At 36.4% G+C, this 8,466-nt stretch overlaps 1 protein-coding gene across 2 annotated transcripts in view; it reads right to left on the reverse strand.

Moving 5' to 3' along the window:
* PALLD (palladin, cytoskeletal associated protein) overlaps window positions 1-1,704 on the reverse strand; it is a 545,699-nt gene extending 543,995 nt beyond the window's left edge. For both annotated transcript variants that reach the window (XM_020997846.2, XM_020997845.2), the window contains exon 1: window positions 1,567-1,704. The gene's annotated coding sequence lies outside the window, so the exon portion shown is untranslated. The remainder of the gene's footprint in view (window positions 1-1,566) is intronic.
* Between the last annotated feature and the right edge of the window lie 6,762 nt (window positions 1,705-8,466).

Below are 8,466 nucleotides of genomic sequence, written 5' to 3' on the forward strand. Positions count from 1 at the left end.
GGAAGTTAGGAATTCAGAGTAAGGAGGATATACTTTTAATGTAAACATTTTATGCAGTGTGCGCTAGTAAATGTTTACTAATATATGCATTTCATGCTGGTAAATGTTTAACAACTGGCTCTCTGGAAAGAGAATGTATATACCATACAAATTTAAGTTAAACCTGTATTATTGTTTTTTCATTACTTTCTTAATTATGGACAATCTATAAAAACAATAAATCAAGCTCTGATTTGTGTCATTTGCTGATTTCTGAGGTTTAAATGCTCACACTGAAAATTTCACAATTGGCTCTTGAGAATACCATGATATGAACTGGCTCCAGCAATCCCCACTTTTGTTCTATTGCCAGGGTTCAGGTGTATGGAATACCACTTTTATACTAGTACAATAGGAGCGTAGATTTTTAAGCTGAAAGGGACATCAGAGGACATCTAGTCCAAACTCCTCATTTTACAGATGAAGAAGTCACACAGTTAGTCAAAAGTATTCATGTTTTAAATACAGGTTTTCTGACTCCAAATCTTGTGCTCTTTCCACTACATGACAATGATTTTCAACAGATATTAAAACATAACTGAAACCTGAAATCATAAGAGCTATATTTAAGACTAGAAGAGGTCTTAGAGATCATCTAATACCACCTCCCCCCATTTTACAGGTGGGAGAACTGAGGCCCAGAGAGGTTAAGTAATGTGCCCTAAGTTGCAAAAATAGTAAGTGGCAGAAGTGGGATTTGAACTCAGTTTCTTTGACTCAAGTTAAGTGTCTTTTCCATTGTGTGTTGCTGCCTCCACTCTGTGCTGACCTCATTTGCTAGATATAAAGCACTAATTTAATATGTAACCTAAAATAACTCATTATAGAATTGTACTGTAATGCCCTAACACAAATGGAATCTAGAGAATATACAGTAGCCTTCCTGTAGTAAGGCATTTCTTTAAACTGCATGTAAGCACAGGGCACATAAGTCACATACTTAGAAATATGTCACAAATATTCCCAGCTTAGCTGATTAAATGATCTCTACTGATGTATTTATACCATTTACCTAAACATCTAACCAATGACTTAAAATGCACTAAAAGTATCCCAGTATCATTTATACGCCATCTGTTTTTAGTTTATTAAGTAAAGTTGGGAGGATAACTATTATTTTATTTAAAGGTAGACCACAGACAGTCTGAACTGTGGGAAGTCCTTTTCAAGGGTAAAGCAGAATGTGGAAAATTTTGAAAACTATGAAATGATTGAATAGGATGGCCCAGATTATTACAGAAAATAGTATCACAGACCTCAGAAAGCACAGATGGGAAAAGAAAAAGAGCATACAGGGTATATATCTTAAGAAGATTGCAAACCTCAGCCTCCACAAATAAAAAAAAAACCCTCTTTGCCCCTCTCCAACCCTAGGGCAAAGCAAAAGCAAGTATGTTATAAAATATCATCACAGCATATGGAAACCTGTGCTATTGAATTATCAGCTGCTCAGGATGAGCCTTGAAATTCTCCTATTGTTTAATACATTTGTAGACATATATACATACATACATATATGTTACAGACCTTATCAATGGCTGGCCAATTTGAAGTCTCCAAAAATATGAAAAACTTCAGATGAGCTTTTTCCTCTTCTTCCTAGGAAAGGCTAAAATTTGGCTTGCCTATTTATTAAAATTTGCTTGTTCCGCAGTGAGTTTTGAGCAACTGCGGCCTAGGAGTTGCAACTGTCCTCTCTGAATATGTCATTCTTACCTCTCCCCTCCCCATCTATTTTTGGTAACTGAACTCATGTTTCAGCAGAGGGCCACTATCTGGCATTCCAGTATCAGGGCCCTTAGGCTTGGAAGTAACTCTGAGCTCTGAGAGTGTGTGGTTCTTAGAAACTCAGGGCAGTTGGTGGAGGGAGAAAAGGTCTCTGATGCAAACAAGATAGTATTTAAAACATGTGCTTTTGCATTTTAATCTTGAAGGTTACCTACCACCACCTTTTCATGGAGTTCCTAATTAATGCAAGACACTGCAAGCAATTTGTTAATGTGGGAAAACGGACTCCTTGTAAGGAATTCTCATCTTAACATTTGAGCCCCCAGCTTTCTTCTGCTACCTCAGAAAGGACAAATTTGAACTTTTTTCTTTTACTTATGTGATAATCTACCACAGATTCGTAAATCAGATTTCCTTTAAAAAAAAAGTTGACTTCTTTTCAAATTAAAGCTTAGAAGCCTGACATAGCCTCTTCCTGTAAAGAATGACTGTATTTATAGCTACAGGACCAGAAACACTGAGGAAAATATGAAAAAGTAAGCATTTATAGCGCTTTCAGATTACAGGAGCACTTTATATATTTATTTCATTTAACTCTTAAGAAAACCTTCTGAGCCAGCTAAGTTTGGGCTTCAAAATGACCATGAGCAAATGATGGGTATTTTTGGTAGAGTGAGAGGGGGCATTGTTTTCCCTGTTTTCCAGATGAGCAAGCTGAGGCTCTAGGTTGTTGAGTGACTTCCCTTAGGTCATAATATGAGAAAGAGTTAGAAATAGGTTTAAAATAGAGGTCTCTTCTGACCCCAAGTCAAAAGCTTTTTCTGAATATTAAGAGTAGAGATGCATTCTTTTAAAGGGTCAGATAAGTATTCAACAAGCACACTGAACAATATTTTATAAGAAATGTCATTACCCTTTTATCAGGTGCTTGAACTCAGTTGTTTTCTACATAGTTAAAATAAACAGCTGAGGCAGCCATCCAGATGAATTAATTTAGTTTTCCATTTCATTTTATTTTTATAGACAGAACCAAAAATTAAGTCATGATGGATACTATGACTAACAGCACAAGCCTGACCCATGTGGGTGGGGATTTTTTTTTTTTACATGCAACAGAACTAGGCTGTAAATGAATAAGAGCTGTCATATTGCTATAAAGAGAAAGGCTATTCAGAGGTGGTTTGTGCATTCATCCCTACAGGTGCAAACTGTTTTACAATGATTCTGTTAGTAATTTTGTAAAAGCATGCTAATGCATAAGAGCCAGAAGATAGGCAATATGGTAGTGGAATTATCTCTCCATAGACTTGGAGTAAAGAAGTATCAAGTTTGAATCCTGACTCAGACTTGGTTGTGCGATAGTAGGAAAGTCACAACTTTTCTGGGCTTCAGTTTCCTATTCTGTGAAAAAAAAAGATTGGATTTATGATCTCTAAGGTTCCTATATACTCTTAATAAACTTTTTTTGTAATTACATGTAGAAGCAATTTTTAATATTTATTTAAAAATTTTGAGTTACAACTTCTCTTCCTCCCTCCCTCCTCCTTGAAAAGGAAAGTAACTTGCTAAAGGTTATACATAGGCAGTCATGAAAAACATATTTCCATAATATGTGTGTTGTAAAAGAGAACATAGACAAAAAAAAAAGAAAAGAAAAAGAAAGAAAGTAAGAAATAGTATGCTTTGACTAGCACTCAGACTCCATAAATTTTTTCTCTGGGGATGGATAGCATTTTTCATTATAAATCCTTCAGAATTGTCTTAGATCTGTGTGTTGCTGAGAATTAACTAAGTCATTCACAGCTGATTGTCATTCAGCCTAGGAAAGCCTGCTGTTACTGTGTACAATGTTCTCCTGATTCTGATCACTTTACTTTACATCAGTTCCTGTAAGTTTTTACATATTTTTCTGAAAGCATCCTGCTTGTCATTTATTATAGCATAATGGTATTCCATCACAATGATATGTTAGAACTTGTTCATTCATTCCTCAATTGATGGGCATCACCTCAATTTCCAATTCTTTGCCACCACAAAAAGTACTGCTATTAATATTTTTGTACATATTGGTCATTTACTTTTTTTTTTTAAATCTCTTTGGCATACAGACCAAGTAATGGTATCACTATGTCAAAGGGTATACAAACAAAACAAGAGACAGAGAACGTTATGAAATGTAAAACAGATAATTTTGATTATATTAAATTAAAAAGGTGGTACACAAATAAAACCAATGTAACCAAGATTAGAAGGAAAGCAGAAAACCGGAAAAATTTTTATAGCATGTTATCTCTGACTTCTCATTTCTCAAATATATAGAGAACGGAATCAAATTGATAAGAGTACAAGCCATTGAGAAATGAGGCCTTTCCCTGCCCTCCCCCTCAATTTTATACTTTCCTTCTAATTTTGACTGCATTGATTTTGTTTGTGCAAAAACTTTTCCATCTTTCCTTCTATCACTCTGCCCACCCTTCCACCCCCCCCAGTCAATGTCCCTTTTCTCCCACGCCCTGTAGGGTTAGATAAATTTCTATATTCAATTGAGTGTTTATGTTATTCCCTCTTTGAGCCAATTCAGATGATAATAAATTCAAGGGTTACCCACCATACCCCTCCACCTTCCCCTCCACTGTAAAAGCTCTTTTGTACCACTTTCATGCGAGATAATTTACCCCATTCTACCTTCCCTTTCCCCTTCTTCCAGTGCATCCCTCTTTCTCACCCCTTAATTTTATTTTTTTGGATATCATCCCATCATACTCAACTCACAGCCATGCCCTCTGTCTATGTATATTTCTTCTAACTGCCCCAATAATGATAAAGTCCTTAGGAATTACAAGCATCATCTTCCCATGTAGGAATATGAATAATTTAACCTTATTGATTCCCTTATGATTTCTAGTTCATGTTTATCTTTTCATGTTTCTCTTGAGTCTTATATTTGAAAATCAAAATTTCTGTTCACCTCTGGTCTTCATCGGGTATGACTGAAAATTCTCTATTTCATTAAATATCCATTTCCCCCATGAAGGACTATACTCAGTTTTGCTGGGTGGGTCATCCTTGGTTGTACTCTAACTCCTTTGCCTTCCAGAATATAATACTCTAAGCCCTGTGATTGTTTAATGTAGAAGCTGCTAAACACCGTGTAATCCAGACTGACTCCACAGTATTTGAATTGCTTCTTTCTGGCTGCTTGCAATATTTTGTCCTTGACATGTGAGCACTAAAATTTGGTTATAAAATTCATGGGAGTTTTCATTTTGGGATTTCCTTCAGGAGGTGATTGGTGGCTTCTTTCAATTTCTATTTTACCCACTGGTTCTAGGATATCAGGGCACTTTTTCTTGATAATTTCTTGAAATATGTTGTCTAGGCTCTTTCTTTGATTGTGGCTTTCAGATAGCCCAATAATTCTTGAATTATTTGTCAATCTGTTTTCCAGGTCAGTTGTTTTTTCTAATACAATATTTCACATTTTCTTCTATTTTTTCATTCTTTTGATTTTCTCTTTTATTCTTGATGTCTCAAAAGTCATTAGCCTCCACTTGCCCAATTCTAATTTTTAAGGAATTATTTTCTTCAATGAGCTTTAGTACATCCTTTTCCATTTGGCCAATTCTGCTTTCTAAAAATTTATTTAGTATATTATTTTCCCCCAGTTACATGTAAAAAATTCTTTTAATCTTCATTTTAAAAACTTTGAGTACCAAATTCTCTCCCTTCCTCCTTTCCCAGCCCCTCCGCATTGAGAAGGCAAACAATTTGATGTAGTTTATACATGTGTAGTCATGCAAAATGCTTCCATAATAGTTATTTTGTGAAAAAAAATAGGGAAAAACCTCAAGAAAAATAAATAAAGTAAAAAAAAGTATGCTTCTATCTGCATTTAGACACCATCAGTTCTTTGGGGATGAGTAGCATTTCTCATCCTAAGTCCTTCAGAATCATTGTGTTGCTGAGAATAGCTAAGTCATTCACAGTTGATCATCCTGCAATACTGCTGTTACTTTGTATGCAGAACATTTCAGTTTATATCAGCTCATATAAGTCTTTGCAAGTTTCTTTGAGAATATCCTGCTTATCATTTCCTATAGTATAATAGTATTTAATCATAACCACATACCACAATTTGTTCGGCCATTCCCCAATTGATTTCTAGTTCTTTGCCCCAAGAAAAGAGCACTATATTTTTGTAAATACAGGTCCTTTCCTTTTTTTCAACTTTTTGGGATACAAACCCAGTAGTGGTATTGCTAGGTCAAAGTGTATGCATAGTTTTATAGACCTTTGGGCATAGTTCCAAATTGCTCTACAGAATGGTTGAATCAGTTCAAAACTCCACCAACAATGCATTAATGTTTCATTTCCCCCACATCCCCTCCAGCATTTGTCATTTACCTTTTCTGTCCTATTAGCCAATCTGATAGGTATGAGATAGTATCTCAGCATTGTTTTAATTTGCATTTCTCTAATCAATAGTGAGTTAGAGTATTTTTTTAAAATGGCTATAGATAGCTTTGATTATTTCATTTAAAAACTGATCATATCTTTTGATCATATATCAGTTGGAGAATGGCTCTCATTTTTATAAATTTGACTCAATTCTGTATATGTTTGATGATTGAGGCTTTTATCAGAGAAACTCGCTTCAAAATTTTTTTTCACAGTTACCATTAGTAACTTTATTTCCCTCCATCCTATCCCCCCATTTATTCTATTCTCTCTTTCCTTTCACCCTGTCCCTCCTTAAAAGTGTTTTGCTTCTGACTACCCCTCCCCCCAATTTTCCCTCCTTTCTATCATCCCCCTTCTCTTATCCCCTTCCCCCCTACTTTCCTATAGAATAAGACAGATTTCTATACCCAATTGAGTGTGTATGTTATTCCCTCTTTGAGCCAATTCTGATAAGACAAAGGCTCACTCATTCCCCCTCACCTGCCCCCTCTTCACCTCCACTGTAAAAGCTATTTCTTGCCTCTTTTATGTGAGATAATTTACCCCATTCTAACTCTCCATTTTTCTTTCTCCTAGTACATTCCTCTCTCACCCCTTAATATTAATTTTCAATATCATCCCTTTATATTCAACTCACACCTATACCCTCTGTTTATATATACTCCCTCTAACTACCATAATAATGAGAAAGGTCTTATGAGTTACAAATATCATTTTCCTGTGTAGGAATGTAAACAGTTTAACTTTATTAAGTCCCTTATGATTTCCCTTTCCTGTTTACCTTTTTGTGCTTCTCTTGAATCTTGTATCTGATAGTCAAATTTTCTATTCAGCTCTGGTCTTCTCAACAAGAATGCTTGAAAGTCCTCTATTTCACTGAAAGTCCTCTATTTCACTGAATGTCCATTTTTTCCCTGACAGATTATGCTCAATTTTACTGGGTAGGTGACTCTTGGCTGTAATCCTATCTCTTTTGACCTCCAGAATATTATATTCCAAGCCCTCCAGTCCCCCAGTAGAAGCTGCTAAATCTTATGTTATCTTGACTGTGGCTCCATGATAACTTGAATTGTTTCTTCCTGGCTGCTTGCAATATTTTCTCCTTGACTTGGAAAACCTGGAATTTGCTAAGTGCTTTAAAAATATTATCTCCTTTGATTAAGCTCTTTGTGGTGCATGCCTTTCCTAGATGGAATCAAGGGAACACCTTCAAAGAACCACTGGTACTTTAAAATAGATAAACCATGGGTACAATAGTTAAGTTCTGAGGTAGTACCAAAATGGGAAGATACATTGACTGAGGAGACACCATTGGGTTACGGGTGGAATTGTGAAGAGTTGTGAGTTGCCTTTACTACAGATGATTTCCTTCTTTGGCAAATTTTACTTCATGTCTGCTTTTCCAAGGAGAGAATACCACATCATTTCTCATTACCTTTGTTCAACTGACAGTTCCTGGAATTATTAAACAGTTATCTACAGTTACATCATACCAACCCCATTGTTAAGTGATATAAGTAATTCTGAAAAAGTTAGGTGATCTCTGGCCTTCTGTACTCCACATTCTTAGCATATTCCCATTCCCTTTCCTTCTAATTTGTTTTAAGCCCTCGAAGATCAGTAAATATTGAGGGGCATTGGGGTTAGTGGAAAGAATGCTACCTATGGTTTAGCCTTTGGGAACTGATGGAATCATCTCTTTGTTTCTTTTTTTGTTTTTGTTTTTTAAATTAATTTATTTTTAGTTCTCAACATTCACTTCCACAAGATTTTGAATTCCAAATTTTCTCTCCATCTCATCCCTCCCCTCACCCCAAGATGGCATGCATTCTGAATACCTTTCCCCCTAATCTGCCCTCCCTTCTATTTCTCCCCCGCTTCTCTCATCCCCCTCCCCTTCAATTTTCCTATGATCAAGGGCAAGGTGTTTACTCCTTTCTTGGCCTTTGCTCTGGTCTTTGAGTGACCTCAAGCACTCTTTTCTATCTTGGAACTGTGAGGAGGATTTTCTCTTCACCACCACTACAAGCTCTACCTTGCCAGCTCCCTTCCTTACCCTAGATCCGCCACCCAGAACTGTGACCCAGATCCAAGCATGGGCAAATCAAGAGAATCCTGCACCAGCAGAGAGACCCCTGCAGTTCCCTTCTGATCAGCCACTCGATTTCCCCTCAGTCTGTGGGCCATAAGGTGAGGAAGCAACCGCTGCCCCACCCCTGCAGCCAGGGTTGAGACCAG

This window comes from Phascolarctos cinereus, unplaced genomic scaffold, assembly GCF_003287225.1.
Source record: "Phascolarctos cinereus isolate Bilbo 61053 unplaced genomic scaffold, phaCin_HiC Scaffold_9;HRSCAF=440, whole genome shotgun sequence".
NCBI classification, from domain to species: domain Eukaryota; kingdom Metazoa; phylum Chordata; class Mammalia; order Diprotodontia; family Phascolarctidae; genus Phascolarctos; species Phascolarctos cinereus.